Source organism: Falco cherrug, chromosome 9 (assembly GCF_023634085.1).
Source record: "Falco cherrug isolate bFalChe1 chromosome 9, bFalChe1.pri, whole genome shotgun sequence".
Classification (NCBI taxonomy): domain Eukaryota; kingdom Metazoa; phylum Chordata; class Aves; order Falconiformes; family Falconidae; genus Falco; species Falco cherrug.
Genome location: NC_073705.1, coordinates 37,897,301 through 37,916,240, shown reverse-complemented (window position 1 = coordinate 37,916,240; position 18,940 = coordinate 37,897,301). Strand labels below are relative to the sequence as shown.

General features: G+C 44.3%; 2 long non-coding RNA genes across 2 annotated transcripts in view; one reads left to right on the top strand and one right to left on the bottom strand.

Moving 5' to 3' along the window:
• The window catches only part of LOC114018167 (uncharacterized), a 54,271-nt gene that overhangs the window by 25,432 nt on the left and 9,899 nt on the right, over positions 1-18,940 (bottom strand). Inside the window, exons 3-9 of the long non-coding RNA XR_008733843.1 lie at positions 16,917-17,160; positions 15,952-16,007; positions 15,740-15,830; positions 12,665-12,811; positions 4,901-5,036; positions 4,702-4,794; positions 4,174-4,359 (exon numbers count right to left, since the gene is read on the bottom strand). This is a non-coding gene — a long non-coding RNA (uncharacterized LOC114018167). The remainder of the gene's footprint in view (positions 1-4,173; positions 4,360-4,701; positions 4,795-4,900; positions 5,037-12,664; positions 12,812-15,739; positions 15,831-15,951; positions 16,008-16,916; positions 17,161-18,940) is intronic.
• LOC114018168 (uncharacterized) lies at positions 4,380-7,197 on the top strand. Its single transcript, XR_003563593.2, has 3 exons — positions 4,380-4,490; positions 4,680-5,116; positions 5,454-7,197. It is a non-coding gene; the product is annotated as an uncharacterized LOC114018168 (long non-coding RNA).

The following is an 18,940-nucleotide window of genomic DNA, read 5'->3' as shown; positions in this document are numbered from 1 at the left end:
CCTGATTAAAAAAGGCTTTAAATAAAGAGTGGAACCAAGCCCAAACAAAGAAGTGCTGCTGCATCCCAGTCTTGTTGTATCAGACTGACTGCTGCAAATGTCAGTTTTATTTACTGTTTGGAGTCCACTAAGCTTTTCTCTTGCAGAAGAGGTAGAACCAGTAATACTGGGCCAGATGGGAGAAAATAACAACAGAGGAGAAGAGAAAAGGTACATAAATAAGCAAACATGGGGCCCATGTGTCCAGGAGGATCCTAGTAGTTCATACTAGCAACATGCATGCAAGTTTGCCCACAGATGCAGCAAACAAATTACATAATATTCACTAGTGAGAGCCTGACCTTTTCCATCTTCCCCCCAGCAGAAATGAAGCTCCGACAGGGACCAAAAAGAGGTTTAGAAATAGCAAAGATAATAAAGTCAGTCATCAGAAGCACAGAAAACTGAAGGGAAAAGACAGGCAGGTGAAAGGACAACCTCAAGAAAACCTGAAATATTGCAAGTCATCCTCTATTGCCAAAATACCATGAGACATAAACTATCCCACTAAAATAATGGCAGTGGAGGGTGTAACCAGGTGAGGCTGGGAGCTCCCTTTTGATGCTGAGAAGAAGCCTGCTCTGCTTTATACATTAAACGGCTCATTTTGGCACACATTTGCTGCGTATTTTTTAGCGGAACAGAACTCCCCTCTAGCAAGGTGCAGGCAGACACCAAACAAGATTACTTTGAATTTTGCAGTCTTGATGGCATCCAGACCACAGGGAATAGCACTAATTATTTCAAGTCGCAGGTTCCTAACCCCAGTGGAAGCTGAGCCACAGCCTTTAGGGTTGCACTGCATAGCCACCGATTCCTCTGGCTAATGGAGAACCTAAGCCAACACTGAGCTGATCAACCACATCAGCACAGGGCACTGCCTGGGTTATTTAGACCCAGCTTAATTAGCCAGGATGAACACCACTGGGAGATGACATAGCAGGACCTGAGCACAGGGTGACACTCTGCTCTACAGATGCACCAGCTTGGTTGGTTCAGTCTCCAGCAGGTATCAGTTTTATAGATGCACCTTTTAGTCAAAATGATGGGAAAGGGGACAGAGGAAGGCACCCTCCACCCTGCACCTTTCCTGACTGTACATATAGCACACTGCCTTTGCCAGGCACGCTAAGGGCTTGCTGGTGAGCAAAAGCGCTGTTCAGAGGAGCTGACAACTGCTCTCTCAAACCTCACATCCGAGTCCATGCTAATGCACTGCTCCAGATTGCCTTCCATCCCAAACAGCACAGGTACTCAACCCTTGTCCAACCCTCGAGAGCAGGAAAAGCTAACTTCAATAAATGCAAAGCATTTCTATTTGATTCCATCTTTTAAATGCAACACTTAATTAACTCTGCTGGGGCTTCTTTCACTCTAACTGCTTGTGTTTCCATGTCACCAAGGTTAGGAAAACACTTTCTCCCTTTGCACAGAGGGGCCCTGCCTTTCCCTCCCTGCTTCGTGCTGGTATTACATTAACCAGACTGTGCCTTCAGGCACACAGAGCCCAGCCCCGAACAGAAAGAGCTTCTCCTTCAGAAACCTGTGACCAGCTGGTAGTTTTTCTACTGCTCTGGCTGACCCTTACTTGGATTCCAGCCCAGTACCCTGGCAGGGCTCTGGTACTTGAGTAGAAGAGGAGAAACCAAGCTGTCACCCCACTAGATGCAACATTTAGAGTCAGTAATGCTAAACTCTCCAAAAAGAGAGAAAAAAAAGCAAAGGTGGGGGAGGAGGGAGAACAACCGAAACCAGATGTTTCTAAGCAGCTGGCATCTCTGTTTCTCCCAAGATGCTGATGAACGCAAACTCTGCTGCTTGACAGACCCCCATCGGCCACCCTCTTCCTGTTAACAGAGAATTCAAATCAGCTCTGGTGGATTTAATCATTTTCTCCTCTTAAATAATAAACTAGGGGGAGGAAAGGAAAGGATTTATTCATGTCACTAACTGTCAAAAAAATGTTTACTGTGCTAAAATAATCTGGGCTCTTGAACTGTGGGAAGGAAAAAAAAAAAAAGTGAAAAAAACCCACCCAGGCAAGAGGGAACTGTAAGAACATCAGTTCTTCACATGAGGAGCATGGACATGCCCACATAGGCATTGATATGGGACATATGTGAGGTCTTCCAGCAGACATTCACAGGGAAATGTAGTGAACACAGAGCAGTGAGGAAAGTGTGGGGAGTGCCTCGGTTACCTTAGCTCAGCTGTTTGAGCAGAGCTCTGTTTTTCAGACAGAGCTGAGAACACTCATTTTTTAAGCAGAGCCCTGTGGGACTCACACCAAACCCCAACACTAGCTCAACAGTTTGTACAGCAGCTCCCCCCAGCCCTGGCCTGCTGCCCTCCGCAGTAGCTGACCAGCATCTCCAAAACTCCTCAGAAAGGGAAAAAAGACATCAGAAGCAGGACTGCAAGGCGCTCCTGCCAGAGAAAGGTCACGGGATGCAGCAGGCCCTACAAGTAACAGCAAAAATTCAATGTACCAGGAAAACCAAAGACTTTGGAGCATTACTGAAACACATTTCCAGCTGCGTCACACAAGGCATGAACTGCAAAGCAAATGCCTTGTAACAGGGCATGTGAAGGGCCCATAACACAAATGTTTAAGTTAACTGGCAGAGCCCGTCAAGGACTATTAATCACAAAGTTACAGATTAACTTCCAGCTCAGGAAGCCCTGAACCTGCAAAATGCCCCAGACTGGGAGGGAGCAAGACAAAGGCACAGGATCTTTCTCAGGCATGTCATCAAATCTTGCCTCTCACTGGAGACCCACCAGTGAACTCAGCATGGCCAGCGTTTTCTGCCTGCTGTAGATAAAATGGCTAATGTCCATATTTCACTGGTGCAGGGGCTGTGAAGCTGCTGGTGCAGTCCCAAGAAGCATGGCCCCTTGAGGGGAACCCATGAAGACCTACACCCGCCCGTATCTGGGACTCCTTCATCACCTGCAGCAGGTAACTGGGAGCAGGCACAGGTGAGACCCCACACTGAGCATCCCATCCTTCAACACACCCAAGTGATGGCATTACAATTGTGCACAAAAGTAAGGATCACTTTGCTGGAGCACGACCTTCCAGACAGCCTTTCCATAGTGGGCATCACGAAGATGAACAGATTTCTCATGGAACCCAGCCTGCCTCCTTTCTCTCCCACAAGCTTCCAGCCTTTTCTACTGGTGCCCACAGCTGGAAACCTGTACAGATCTATTGTTGGTTGTTTTGAGCACGTTCCCAACCTTTTGGAGCTCTCCAGTGCTTTAGCTGTTATTTGTCAGCCTGGGAGACACTCTGCTGGTGGGATCTAACAGCATAGTCAAGGTGCAATGGGAGCCAAAGCAGCAGCTCCGGTCTCCAGTTTGAGGTTTAGAGGCAACAGCCACCTGCAGAGAACAGTCAACAAGAGAATTAGCCACAAGAGCATAGCCAGCCCCTGATTTTTTTGCTGTCCTCGCATACTCTTGGGCTGCCCAGCATCCGGGAAAGTTAGGAGGCCTCTCTAGATAAATCACTGCAAAGCCACAGTGAAGACAACCTTATCATGGATAACATTGATACAGCTGAATCCAGTAACAAATTGTTTTCCGCTATAGACAACGCCTTTCATCACGGTTCTTAGGGGACACGTGATGGAATAAGATTCCCTCCTGTCAGAATTAAATCAGGATGCCTATTACAAGAAAATGAACTCCACTGCTGCACAATTTCCTTTGATATTCCTGTTTCATGATCTGGAGGTGGTCAAACCACCACGATTTAGCAAGAGCTGAAGGGCAGGCTGGCCACCCACCACTCTGCCTGCCTGCAGACCACAAGGACGTTTGGCATGCAGGATGCTCTGTCCGGGTGGCTGCACACACAGGCATATCGAGAGCAAGTGCAAGAACCAGGAACCGCGGGGAAGCAATTACTCAGTGACAACCGATGCCTCATAACTTATTCCAGCAGCAGGACGTCGTTCCAGCTCCACCTGCAGGAATTTCTGCCGGTAAGAAAGCCTTGAAGGTTAGATGGGAAAGGTATTGCTCAGGGAGGTGAGGGAAGTGAGTAGGCTGAGATTGGTGGGGAAAAGCAGGCTACAGGTTAGAAAAGCGGGGAAGGTGGTAAGTCTTGGGGCTGCATAAAAATACCATTAGATAGCTTGGAGAGTCAAGGGATTTAGGTTCCTTGGTATAATCCCACAGGCAAATGCTGAATGCAGCTTCCCAAGAGTGCCTTCTAGCAACCTTTATGAGTTCTCTGCTCCAGCCCATACTCTCGCTGTGTTCAGTCTCTCTGCGTGGCTCAGCAGCTGAAGTTTCCAGAAGGAACATTTGCTGAAGTTGAATTTTAGAGGAATATTAGAGAACATTTGCAAAATGAAATCTGAATTGACAGAACGGGACATTCATGATACAAATGTAATTCCAAAAGAAGGTACTCCTTTAAATCAGGGAACACACAATTGGTATGTCCTTGTAAAATTACTCTTTATTTTTTATTTACTTTATTTATTTATTACTTTATTTTATAATAATTTATTATGTTAATAATATATATTATTAAACATATTTTATTTAATATATTAAAATATGTATTAAATATGTTTTTACAATATATATTAATATTATAAATAAATTTATTACTTTAATTACAGGTTTTGAATATCAGAAGCTTACAGTGCTTTGGAATCTACTGGGCAAAAATATTGTCTTGCAATTCATCTCAAATAGGAGTATGTGGAAACTGTGGTCAGCTCCAAAACATTTCACCTACAGAAAGTAAAAAATTTAATTGCACAAATCGAAATAAGGTATATGCCCAGCAAACACACCAACAACAGTCTAGAGGAACAAACTTCCTGCAGAAAGGGCACACCTGGTTCTCTCTGTCCACCTGGAGCCACACTCCCTCATTTTCCGATGGAGAAGAAACCAAACTGGAATTCATCGCCCAGTAGGAACAGCTTCTGCAGGAGGCTTCTTCCCATTGCACAAGAGCAGCAGCACAGCTCCTGGAGAAGCACATTTCCATGGCAGAGCTGCAAATCCCTATCTTCAGAGAGCCTCAGAGGCAGCAGATAAGCCCAAAGAGGTAAGCAAGCAACCCGCGGTAGGGGTGGGGGTCAGTTAAGTATCTGTGATGCTTCAAGCAACCTGACATGATTTGGGCATCAAGCTTAGGCTAAAAGAAGTAGCAACCGAGCCAGCTGCATAAGTAACCCATCTTACTAAACAGGGAACACCATTAAGAGGTACAAAAAAGATCTTCAGTGCTTTCCCACCGAGAGTCAAATCCTCCAACTTAATAGATTCCAGTGAGGGGAAAAAAAAACCACCCCAAAACAAAACAAAAAAAATCCCCAACCCACTACCTTCAAATCTGCACAATTTTATATAGATATAGATATATGTAAATGCTATCTTTACAGCACCAACAGCAACAAGGAAACGTATAAGCACATCATGGCTCACAGGAGAAACCCCTGCAGATAAAAGACAGCAAAACAGAATCTGAAGTATGAGAGACGGGAGAGTTCACAGCATGGATCGCCAGTCCCAGAGCAAGTGTAAGGCACGGAGAGAAGCAGCAAATGAGCTACATGCAAGAATTGAAGAAAACTGTGACCTTGAGCTGAGAACACATTTGTAATAGATCTATAAAGATGTCAATCTCCTATTTATATAGTGGATAAATACCTGTGCAGCTACCCAAGAAGCCATGCATAAAAATTCTGCACCAAGCTCCTGAGAAAACCCCACGCCAGACATTTCTTTGCTCCCACTGCCATACAATCCACTGCAAAGCCATACAAAATGCCTCTTTTCCTCCCCACAGGTAATAATAAAAGGCCTAAATGCTGTGCATTTTATCTGAATTATCAGCATTTGCTGGGCCTGGCTTTACCTATGCAGACAACAATCACAGAAGAAAAAAAAAAAAAAAGGAGGAAAAATCCCATACAGATTATTCAAAGGCTGGAAATGTCTTACAGCCCGGGTTGTTACAGGGTAATTTTCTTGCATCTCTCTTCTAACAGAAAAGCAGCATGGGAAGAACTAGAGATCTAAAGTGGCAGCCAGACTGACCAAGAAAAATGGTTGGTGGAAAAGCAAAAAAGATTGAGGGCCAGGGTAGTACATACTGAGCAAAACCAACAGCATCCTAAATTGAATTGTTTTTACCAGCTTTGTAAACCAAATTTCAGCTTGTAGGAGACTCAAGAGAGTACAGGTGATTCAGAGTTAGAAACAAGCCTTTTACCCTATGCTGGCTTTGCAGGGGTCTCAGAGAGAAAACAACGGTAGCAAGAACGTACATAACATTAACACATGTGCCTGTGCGTTCTCATTGCAGGGACAGACTGATGGGCATTCCGACAGATGCTGCTGCCATGGGTTGTCACACTGCTGGCTTTTCAAAGAGGAGGCAGATGCACTTTCCTCCTTCCACTTTGGAAATTACCAAATATTTGGGTGTTCCCATGAAGAGAAGCCAGAGAAGCACAAAAAGCCAACATTAACCCTTTCCTTCTGATGCGAATATAGCAACAGATTGATATTATCCTCCTTAAGTAATGAAGTGCCTTCTAAGAGGCCAGGATTAATGCAGTCTCAGCCCAAAAGGCCAAGCAGGCTCTAGACCAAACAGGTTGAGATGACTTGCATTTCCTCTGGGAACCCATGCCAAACCATTCCTGCTAGACACCTCCAAATGCCCTTGAAAAGCCAACAGGGAGCACCAAGCACAGACACGAGCCCAGGTTCAAGCAGTTTGCATTTCATATCCCTGCCTTCCCAACTTGCTACTTGCTCCTCAGTGCTTTCCCTTCTCCAATCCTTTGGGGTGGGGGGACAGACACACACAGACACACACTCTCTCCTCCCACTGGAGCACCACCTGTGACCACTGGGACTCTGCTCTGGAAAACATCATTAACAACATGAGTCTCGAGAAAGCATCAGCTCAGGTCTCTCAATACCTTTTATAACATATCCACCCTCCAATTACTGCACTGTGCCACATCTACCCCTTTAGTGTTTCAGGAGCATCAACAGGTGACAGATACAAGAAAAAAAATAATAAATAAAGCCTAAAGACACTCTGCAGTTCTGGGAGAGCCACCTGAGGAAAGCGACCCAACCGAACACCCAAGAAACTACCTGTTCCCTGCTCTGCTCCAGTACAGATTCACCAAGAGCTCAGCTTCCATGTGGATGGGTTCAGCAGAGGTGTAGATATCTGCCAGAACAGCAGCTCACAAACTCCCATCACCCTCCCAGGGCCATCCTAGCCAAAAATAAGCACAAACCATTATGAAGAATCAATTAAAAACAGCGGGAGCAGAGGAAAGGTGCAATTCCATTCCATCCAGTGTTAAACTTCTCCATCCCAAGGCAGCTTTTTTTTTTTTTTTTTTTTTTTTGATCGGTACCTTTTGCCTGTGGGCAATGATAAAACTACTGATTAAACTTTAAAGGGGGACTATCTTTGAACCAGAGGAGAGGCACAGCAGGGAAGGGATACATTATTTGAAGGAGGGATTGTGTTTTCCACCCCAGCAGCCACCATGAGATTTCCAGGCAAGGCACAGTACTGCAGAGTCAAAATCCAAGTGCCCCGAGATGAACGTTACATGGTAATGTATGCTTAAATAATCCGTTTGTTATATCTTCTGATTGTAACTTTAACAAGGCACAAGTTTTACAGCTAATATTTTGGAGAACTGCAATGGGTTTTTTATGGCATGCCAAGAATTCACAGGAGAATGAGTCTCGCCTAAGTTTACTTCTTCCATCAGGGGACTAAACAGATTTTTCACATAAAATTACCTATCACGTGGTCCCTATAAAAAGATGCAGCTGTAAACATCCCAGTTTTAACCTCACAACTGAAAGTTAGTATCACAAGGAGCAAAAAATTCCTACAGGAAAATGGTTAACTGCAATACATTTTACACCTGTCTGGAAAGCTCTTCCTTCAATGCCGTGTTATCATGTATGCTACAGCCCCCTGCCAGAAGCTTGAGCAGGGCTGTGCAGTTGATGTGCAGCATGCACTGCCAGGGAGGCACTGTGTGTGTTTGCCTATCATTTAAAGTCCACGTTTCTCACTTTTTTTTAAATCAAAGAAGAATTAACCTTTGGGGGGAAAAGAAAAGCTAACCTAAAAAGAGCTATGCATAGACCATCTCCTGCAGTGTTGACACAATAGTTTTCATTTGCAAGCAAATGAAAGTTGAACTTAAACGTCAAATCTTCATTTTTCAGCATTAACCTAGCTTCCCCTCCCTTCTTTGCCCTCACAGGCATTTTTCTTGTTTGTCTTTAAGTGGGCTCGTGAGTGCACGTGTAGAGCCGGTTCTGTTCCCCAGACTACCCCCTGAACTCCTCTGACCCACTAGACACCCCCCTGTGATGGGGTTGCCTGTTCTAGGAAACATTATAAAAAAAAATTGAATTGGACTTTCAAAAAGGCTTCCATTCAGGCAAATCCATTATCATTAATGGCAAGCCTCCCAGAATCTGTTCTTCATTTCTTTTTCATTTTAAAATGTCAATGCATGTTGTCAGAATGCAATTGTTTTCCTTAATCATCCGCAGCAGTGAAGTAGAAAGTACTCATCTTTGTGGTGTGGAAAAGTCACTTGCTTTATTCATACCACACTCGATTTTGAGAGGATACTTTCCAGGCTGGTTTTGCCCTTAAGAATCAAGGTTTATACACTCATCTTCTCTACAAGCCTACGTGAGCAATAAAGATCCTTCCACCAGGAAATTCAGGGGGTTTTTCTACGGTTGCCACTGAAGGAAAGGCACAGGTATGAGGACACATGTTAGAAGGTGTCAGAGCATCCTTAAAGGTAAGTGATCTAGAAAAACTGGGCATCCTCTTACTTTAAGCTTGGGAACTAGAAAAAGAATTGGGGCATTGTTGTCATCTCGATTTTCATCAAAGCCAGAAAGGCAAACTGCAGAATGTTGTTCCGCTCCATTATCGCTTCTAGAGAGTTGCTCCTCAGTGCAACAACTACGTACAATTTTTTCAGTTCTGTAATTGTTGTTTTTTTCCCCCAGCAATCACAAAGAAAAGCTGCTGAAAGGTGCAGGCAATAGACTTCTTAAAGAGCTGTTGACAACTCCCAGGAAACTTTTACATTTCAAATGTGTTCTGCCCACATTTCCTGTATTTTCTGTGGTTCTTAAGTTCCTCAATTTAGCACACAAAGCTATTTGCATGAAAATAGCATCTTGAGAGTTTCTTATGGAAGACTTACAATGCCTTTAAAAAAAAAAAAACACCACATAAATTGTAGAATTATGTGTTGAACATCTCAGGTAGTTGGGGTAAGAGGAGAATGAAGCACAAAACTGATTGCAAACATTTTTCTTTCATTTTAGATCCCATCAAGTTCTCATTCTCCAGCTGCCACTCACAATGGTGCTCCTGGATACATTAATCTAGTGCCATTATCATTCTCTAAAGGCAAGGAGTGCTTTTATTAAAGCAAAGACAAATTAATTTAATGGTTTCACTGTCTATGTTTCTAAAAATACATGTAGGCTTCCTCTTGACCTGCAGGTAGGAAATTCTGTATTGATATATTCTTGGACTAAACCCACTCCTAAAGAAAGATAAATCATCTCACCTGGTAAACACCCCTTTCCCAAAGTCCCAGAAAAATGGCTGGAACCTATGATGCCCCTGACAGGTCAGCAGAGTGTCAGACAAGAGATGAAATCTGTTTCCCAATGAGACGGTCCTACGGAAATCCACCGGACTATGAACTCTACCAAGACTATGATTTGCAGCAGAGAGGTGTTATGTAAGCAAAGATAGAATCTTTTGGGTAGCCAACAACTATCTCACTTAAGGACATTGCACTTCCAATCAGCATCTTAAATTGCACCAGACGGTAAACAGGACAGTTAGCATTTCAGTGTGCTCCAGAGAGGAAAAAAAGCCAGTTCAATACATTTACTGAATTTTATACTTGCTGGCATTTTGGAGTGTGTTGCAAGTGCAGCAAAGGGATCGCTCCCAGTGCTTTTTCCCAGTGTTGGGATAAGCAAGGACAGGTTGCAGCTTGCAGCCAGCCTACACTGCAGTGCCTGTGCAAAGGCTTTGGACAACAGAAGCTCTCGGGACCCTTCTAGACTCAGGATTTTCTCAGGTTGCCCACAAATACAGGGTGCTGGAGCCAACGTATTGCTCCTACCAGCACCACTTGCCTACATCTAAAAGCAAGGATTTTCTGGCCAAACCTGTATCACACAGATGATCATAGTGATGACTCGTCCAGCTGCATTAGGTAGTTGAAACAGCAGAACCGAAGAAGAAATGCCAACTATGTGCCTTAGCTACAAACTCCAGCAAAGGCAGCTACAGTCATTTCCCTATCCTTGGCTCTGTCACCATCAGCAGGTGGGTGAACCAACTGCAGCTACTTGATGTCAGAGCAGTTATAGGAGGTGAGAGGAGACAGAGCATGATGTAGTTTATCTAGCTGCCGTCTATCTACCTTTTATCACCCCTGAAGCAGATGACGATATTACTTCAATTGCCCATGACTCACAGAATCACAACATTGGATTTGTACAAGAATGCCACAGAAGACAAAAGGCAGCCACCATAGATGTAGGGCTACATTATGAAAAACCTCTGGAGACACCCTGCAGACCATCCGGTATCTCAGATAGGTCACAAACACCTTCACACAGTGACATGCTCAGAGCAAGAGCCTCATGCACTCCCATTTACCTGGACCTGTGTCTTAAAGCCATTCACACACACAGACACCAGAAACTGCTCCACCAAGAGCTGTACCAATTTTGGGTATTTTGCAAGAATTTTGCTTGCTGAAGTCCTGGATCAAGCACGTTTCTGCTTCAAAATTCCGAGTACACATTTCTCACACAGAAATCTTGAACTTCAATGCAAAATTCATTGTGAGATGGCAAATCTTAAAGAACTATTTTACTCACCTAAGGCATATGCTTCCAGAGATTAGCAGCATGCTTTGGATACCCCATGGGAATGTGACCTGCCATAGGCTTGATTTGGAGAGATACTAGCAAGGGAGAACTGTCAATTAAGATGATAATCAATATTCTCTCTTTCAAACTACAACCATCGCCCTCAAGATTGTTAGAAAGTCCTAAGAAAGAATCACCATCATCACCTTCTAGGGCGGACCACTGGAACTGTGTATGACACTAAGTATCAGTAAAGGAAAAGGAAGCAAAGAAGAAAAAGAAATTTCAAAAGGGAAGTGCAAATGGCATTTACACCAAAACTGGAATTGCAACAGAGCTAGAGTGTTCAAAATCCTTACAGGACTTTAAGACCTGGCCTTATTGTCCTTTGATCTGTAAGATTTCTGCTGCATCCACACAAATACCCCTGAACAAGACCCTGATGTTTATTCTAAATAGATAGCAGAGCCTTTACAGATCACTACAAGTGTTCAGATCCTTTGTTTTATGCCTCACTCAAAATAATACACACACCTTCAGCAGCATAGACCAAAATTATGAGGGGACATCACATCAGCAGGAACCTGTGGCCAAAGGGAAGAACAGCAAATCACTCAAAATAAACCCAGGCAGCACCTGGGCTTTTTCTTTGTGGACACCCCAGCTTCAACACTGCTTTTCTCATGAACATCGTCAGGATCATCTCCTAAAATGGCACACAGAAAGAATTTCTTTTTGCATGAACAAATGCCAAATTATCTTGATAGCTGGCAATATTCAGCACATCATCACACAAATTCATTAAAAAAATTTACAAGGCCACCTCCAAGTAACTCTTAAATAGCTGTTCTCATGCAAATGTTTGTGTGTGTAAATGCAAGAAAAACACAAACAAATATACTGAAAAGTAAAAAAATAAAAATCACTGCAAGTAGAGGAGCTCTCCCACAAGACAGCAGGAGATATTTTTTAACACTTCTGACTATTATTGCAAAGGCAGGAAGGAAAGACAAATTAGAAAGATGAGAAGGTAGCAAAACACAAGGTCAGCAATAATGTGACTCCAAGGTATTATTGAATTCAGTCAAGGTTAATCAGAGAAGCCAAGTTTCTACCTTCGTGCCTTCACCAGGTGCCTAAAAATGATGTAAAGATCCAGCCCCAAAAAAACATTAGATTCTCTCACTTCTGCCTCACAAAGAAGTATTTGCAAGACCCTGGTTAATTAAACTAATAAACCACAAGTGAAAGCCTGGCCTCATGCCACATTTTTACTAGCATGTTGTGCAGGGGTGTTGCATTAACAGCTGTTATCCTGTCGGAGGGAGATGGGGGAGATGAGAGCAGGGAGCAGAGGAGAAGGAGCAGTAGTGGAAAGAACAAGACAAACCAGCTGATTTTCAATTAACAGTTGAAATAAAAATGAAGTGCTTTTAGCACTCGGCCTTCAAAGTGCCAATACTCTTAAATAACACAGATACCTGGCCGTTCTATAGCCCTATTAAATCAACTTCATTTGTTTTAAGCAAAGCTGAGCGGTACTTATTTAACAAGCACTTCTTCAAGCATGACTCAACATGCAGGGAGGAATCCTTTCAGGGCAAAGAAAAATGTCTGAGAGGGATGCTGAGAGAAGAAATTTCTCTTTGGACTAGAAATTACTCACCACAGCAGCTTCTGGTCAGGCTAGGTGCATTTGAAGATGGTTTGGATCATCTATTTCTGCTCAGGTGGGGGTACATCTTACTTCGTCTCATGAAGTCCCCAGATGTTAAGTAAGCTGCTAAAGGGGTGAGGTGAGGATTGCAGGCCCCTGGAGGGAGAAGCAGACACCTCAAAAGGTGGCCTCAGTCAGGACACCCTAAACATTCTCCTCAGTTACCCCTTTCTTCCAAACAGCACCTGAAATCTTCCTACCACCTTGGCTTTGATTGAAATGGTTAGTATAAATCAGAAACAACATCCACTGAATACATGGTGCTGTGCATCTGTCCCCAGGTGTGAAGTGAGCGAAGCAGCCTTGGTGCATAGTGAGCCTCCAAGCTGACACCCAGCTTGCCTGGGACTCCCAGCCTCTCCTTTTCTTGGAAAAAACAAGGATTTTGCTTACCAAACGGATCTGAGGAGGGGCATGCATGCTACGTCCTTGCTATCCGCAATCACATCCTTCCCAATATCCTTACAGTCCTCAGCCACCCAGACCATCACCCTGTCCCACCTAGGAGTACATCGCAGATCACTTCTCACCCTTCCTGGTTATTTAGGGCTGAGTGAAGCTCCTGGAGCTTCTTCACCACACCTTAAGTGCTCAGGGCTTCATTAGTGGTTACTCTTACCTGTCATTATCTTTTGCTTTAGTTTCTGCGTCCTGATCCCTTTGATCCATTTACAGTAAGATCCACTTACTCCAATCCCTGATCACTCATCTTTGATACAACACACAGCCAATTCCTTGGTTGGAGCCTCTTTCCTTCTGCCAAAGAGCTCTCCAGCAACAGTTTTGTGTTACAGCCAAACCCATTCAAAGCCCCCTTCATACACTTAGCCTGAAACTCTTTTTCAATCAGTCGCTGGTTTTCCATGTGCAAGTAACTCTTGTCCACATGTGACCAAGGCTCTCGTGCGCTCAGCACAAAGCCTCTCAGCACATTCAGAGTGGTGTTTATGAGCCAATGTGCATTAACCTTTCCTCTCAGAAACCTGAATACAGAGAATGATGGTTATCCAAAAGGCCTAATAACCAGTGGGGAGCACAAGGCGCAGCTAAGCCTCGCAGTGTTGAATTGCCTTCCTGGGATGGTTTGATGAGGGACGTAATCACAGAAGTATTTTGAAAGAGTGTACCTTCATCTCTCTTAGAAGTACCAATAATCAGTAGCTAATTTTCTCTGTCCTGTTAAAGCTTGTTTTACTTCTTGAGAAATTAGTACCTATCCTTAACGTTACACTGATACAAGCATCCCTGATTTTTCAATGGCTCAACTTCAGGGCTGCTAGAACAGCAAAATTATCACCATTTAAAGGTATCATTAGTTAAAGCATAAGTTGCATTACTTAAAGTAAAAAAAAAAAAAAAAAAAAGCATGAATATTGTTTGCAATACATGCAGAAGCACGCCTCACTTCACACTTTTGGGCACCAACATTTTGGAAAACTACCCCAACTCTCTGATGCTACCAATGTAATCCAAAATACAGATTAAACTGAAGACATGGGGAAGGAGCAGCACCACACTAGGAACACAAATAGTTTACTTCTCACCTGCCTCCATGCATCTAATTTTAAATCCTTCCTCTATGCCTTGCCTGCAGGGCACTCTGAAACACAGCATTCACATCCTGGGTTTAAAGCACTTGTCCAACACTACACGGTCCTCTCCCTAGCGATGCACCCATGCTTCAGGGGAACCAAAAAAGCATTGGTGAAGGCATCAAATGCATAAAAGCACTATACTTCTCCACCCACAGCAGCTCAAAGGGTAGGATGATGCAGAAACAGCTGCCCTGCTCACCACCACCCGTTTTCCATTTCACTGATGAGCTCCAGACCACAAAGACTGAGGTCTTGCCAAGGCAACCCCTCTGTTCCCCCTGCCACGAGCCCTAGCAGCACCACAGCAGACTGGGCGCACACATAGCCCCCTGAGCCAAATGCTTCCCACGCTTGCCTGGCTTGGGGCTGACTGCATCTGTGTGGTCAAGAAGTGGGTGTCTCAGCCCCTCTGCCCCCTCTCCCCTCTGTTTCAGAAGCATTAAGTAGAAAAAGAGACAAGGCTGAGATTATTATTCGAGGTTTTGAAACCGGGAGGGATGGGGGAGGCTAGAAAATGTCACAGGCTTCTTGCGGACGTGACACAGGCTGGCTTGTGGGCGAATTAACACAACCCGGAGAATTCGCTCAGGCTCATCAGGGTAATGAAATGTGATATCCACTGGAGAAAGCAGGGGCAGGGACACGCTCCACTTTGCTGCAGCATCGATGCCCTTTAGACAAAAGACTCCCCGGTGAAATGCAAAACAACTCTGGGATGGAGTGTATTCAAACAGGATCCAAGGACAGCAAACCCATAACCACATAAATAGATCCCTTCTGCTTGTATCTGTGCTGCATGGGGACATGCCAATGTGTATTTGGGGAGGGGATACTCAGAAAACACTACCATTTTTCTTTTTTCTTGCTGCCTGCTCTCTAACAGTCCTGCTGTTCAGTGTCCAGATGTAAAGGTCTCACCCCAAAAAGCCTTGCTGACTACGTCTACAGGTCATGTTCACCCTGGTTCCTTAAGACTGACCTACAGCAACTGTTCCACCATGCAAGGAGGCAAATTAACCTGGCAAACAACTTTTCCCATCCAGACTCTTTTCTGCAGATCAGCCCAAACCTGTCAGCACTCCTTTCCTGTGAAGACAGACAAATTCCAGCTCTTTTTAAACTCTCCTGTTCAAGACTGCTGGCTGTCAGGATGGTCTGTGTCATCTCAAGACCATGCAAGGAAATCTTCCTTGTTAATGCATGGGGTGATCCATCTAGCGCTTGGCATGCCCCAACCAGGACTGCCAGTCCCACCTCTTCAGAAATGCTTTTTGGTGGTGCCCCAAGATTTCATTCCATTGCACATCCTCCTAATAGCTCCCAGCTCACGTGACTCTCTCCAGGCTTGCAGATGAAGACTTGCATTGTTAACCTATTATGGCCTTTCTGCAAATCAACTTTATTTCAGGGCCCTCTGCCTTGAACGTACCTCCCCATCATCTGTCATTACAGACATCAGACTAATTCTTGCATCAGTGGGGATCCTGGAGAGCTCTTTTCAGAGGAACTTCAAGGAGGTCCTAGAAAAGATTTTCCAAAATAATAACTATTCTTGTCCTAACATTGTGTGAGCATTGTATATACATTATTAAGCATACATACAGAGTAGGAAAATATCCATTAGCCCATGGATAACACTACCTGAGAGGTTCTCTATATGAACTGGTATAACTCTGAGTAAAAGGGAAACACCAGTCCTAGGGAGAGGAAAAAAACAGACAACACAGCTTTAACTTTACTTTTCACACCTTCCCTCGCAGAGGAAATGCTGCATTAAGATGTTGGGTGAAGTATAACACATCCCACACTCCCCATCTCAGTTTGAAACATGCAGCTCTCCATTACAAAACCCAAAATTGCTGCTCTCGAGCAGGTTAAAATAAGACAATTCATTTGCTAAATACTTTCATTGGTATTGTTTGGACTTTAATTAATTTTAATGAGTACCTATCTGAAGATGCCAACACTTAACCATCTAAGACTGGGCAGTCATGACAGTGACACTGGCTTTCTCTGACACGGCTGGCCTCAAAACCATCTCTTGGACCTTGATACCAGCAACATACAGATATTTGTTTCACCATACAGTTTGTTTTGGGTTTTTTAAGGACATTAAAAAGGCTGTTGGAAAAATGTTGACTTTGCAAACAAAGTTTCTACACAGAGCAATTTATCTGATACATGGCATCTTAATTTGGATATGTGTTTTAAGAATGCTTCTTCAGGCAGCAAGCAGCTAAGCTTTGGGAAGTTACATAAATCAGTACATTTACATTTGTATGCACTAACAAGAAATGAATGCCTCTTTCCCTTCCAGTTAGCATTTGTGTGTGTCACAAGTGCTGCTCCCTCTCCCCACCTTTCCCACTGTCTTCAGGATATGACCACAGAAATTGTCATACTGAATTACACTGATAACCAGTCTAATTTAATGCCCACTCTACGATAATACCCCACACCAGCTGCTAAAGAAGAACATTTAACACTCTTTATAATTGACAACGATGGAACAGCACCACCACGAGGGACATACTTCCTTTGCATTAGGGGACCCCCTCCTTTCCTTAAGCATTTTGTTATGTATATTTTTATCCTAGCTCACATACCTGTGAACGTTATACTTCAAAAAAATCTGCTATGGGTTTTTTTCGAGGGGACTCAGCAGTATCTTCTGGCAAGGAGTTTTGCAGATTAGCACATTAATTGGGTGTGCAATGTATTGACTCCCATATTGCCACTCAGTTGCAAGTGGATATCTCTTAAATGTCTCAGAAAGGGCTACACGAGGACACGGGGTAACTTGCTTCGGTCGTTTAGTGACTTGCACACCTTGATCACTTTTCTCTTCTCCTGCAAACAGAAACAGCAACTAATGCAACCTCAAAAAGGACAGCTTTAAAAAATGTGACACTTGCTGTAGCAGAGAAGCCTTCCCTTGTCTCTAATCACTGTTAGAGCCTATCTTCTAAAACCTTCTGTTTGTGCTGGATCGCCCTTCCTGCCTGCTGGAGGGCTCCAGGCAACACGCCAGCTCCCAAATACATCCACAAATGGCTTCAAGACCTCCTTTCACCATGTGGCAATAAAAGGGTGAGCCAGGCCAGACTCTGCCCAGCTGGAAGTCTTCCTCCTGCGGGAGACACCCACACCGAGCAAGCAGAGAGCCCCGTGGCTCAGATGAACAAAAGACATGGCTACTTGGACTGCAGCGCTCCCATGGCAAGGAGGGGATGGGGACGGGGTTGGGCTGCCTTGCAGAGTTCAGCTTTCTTCCTCGACAAGGAAATTTGCAGGGTAATTAAAATGAAATGTTGGTGTCTGTGTTGCACATTGAAATATTGATGGAGGGAGGTATAAAGCATTTTATGAATGCATGCTTCCATTTTGTGATTTACTGCCCCCAAACACCGTTTTCACAGAACCTACTCAGGAAGAAAGGGGGAGAGATGAAAGAGCAATAGTGGTTTTATCGCTGCAGAAAAAGGGAATGGAACTGGACAAAGTTAAATACAATGTATTGAAAGATAGTCTTTCACTCTGAACTTTAAATACAGCAGGAGCTCCCTCACACCTGGAAAGGCTCCAGTGAAGTCCATGGATGGTTTTTTTCCCTTCCCTCGTGCCACACCAAACAATGCTGGGAAGGGGTTACACTGCTTTTAGTTGCAGTTTAAAAGAGGTCAAGCCCCTATTTATAGAGAGGTTTAGTGTACAGTACTCACAGCTGTGTGAGAAGACACAGAGGTAGGACCCTTCATCACCTGCATTTACCTGCCACTGTGTCTTTATTACTCAGCTCTGCCACGTAAGGTTCAGCCAGATGGAAGTCTGACTCCATCCTTATTTCAAAAACAAGGGCAGAGGAAATATTCAGGGGGTTAATTAATGACCTAATTACAGTACAGACTAAGCCTTTCCTGTAGCAAGTGCAGCAGTTAACTGCCTGAAGTTTATCTGCCACAGGAATGGGTGGCAAATTTGTCTCCAGGATGACTGAAATCCCAATTCTTAGCCAAAGATGAGACCTCAGCATCCGTCAAACCTCAGGCAAGGGGAATGTAGAACAGCAGGGTACCAACGCAGCAACCAGCTCCAAAGAGGGTGAAGAAAGTCTTGTCAGGATCCAGGAGGACAGTTTAAAATATATAGTTTCACTGGATTCAGTCACCACTCTTTTCCTTTTTGCTCTGCCAAATCAATTAAGGAACTGCAGCGAGTAGTCAGGAGTCATGAGAAAACTTTGTTAGCTCTGGTGAGGGTCAGATGGGCAGCCAACCCACAACACAGCCACCTGTGCTGCCCACCAAGAGCCCTTGCCAGCGATTCCCCAACCTCTCCTTTTATTCCCTCCTGTTTCTCTCCTCTGCCCCTTATAATCAGGGTGGAACCTGAGAAAGGAGTTGCTGGCCCCATATTTGAGCTGGGAAAGTGCTAGGCTGAGGTGAGGCTGTGTCTGCACCCCAGAGCAAAGTGAGCCCCGGTGAGCACTGAATGTCCCTTGTTTTGGCACTAACTTTCCTTTCCATCAACTCCACAAGCAGACGGGGCTCCAAATTTGCCAGTTGTTTCCCAAAGAGTGGTAGAAACACGAGCCCGCCACTCCCCAGCACTGCACTTGTTCCAGGGTTTG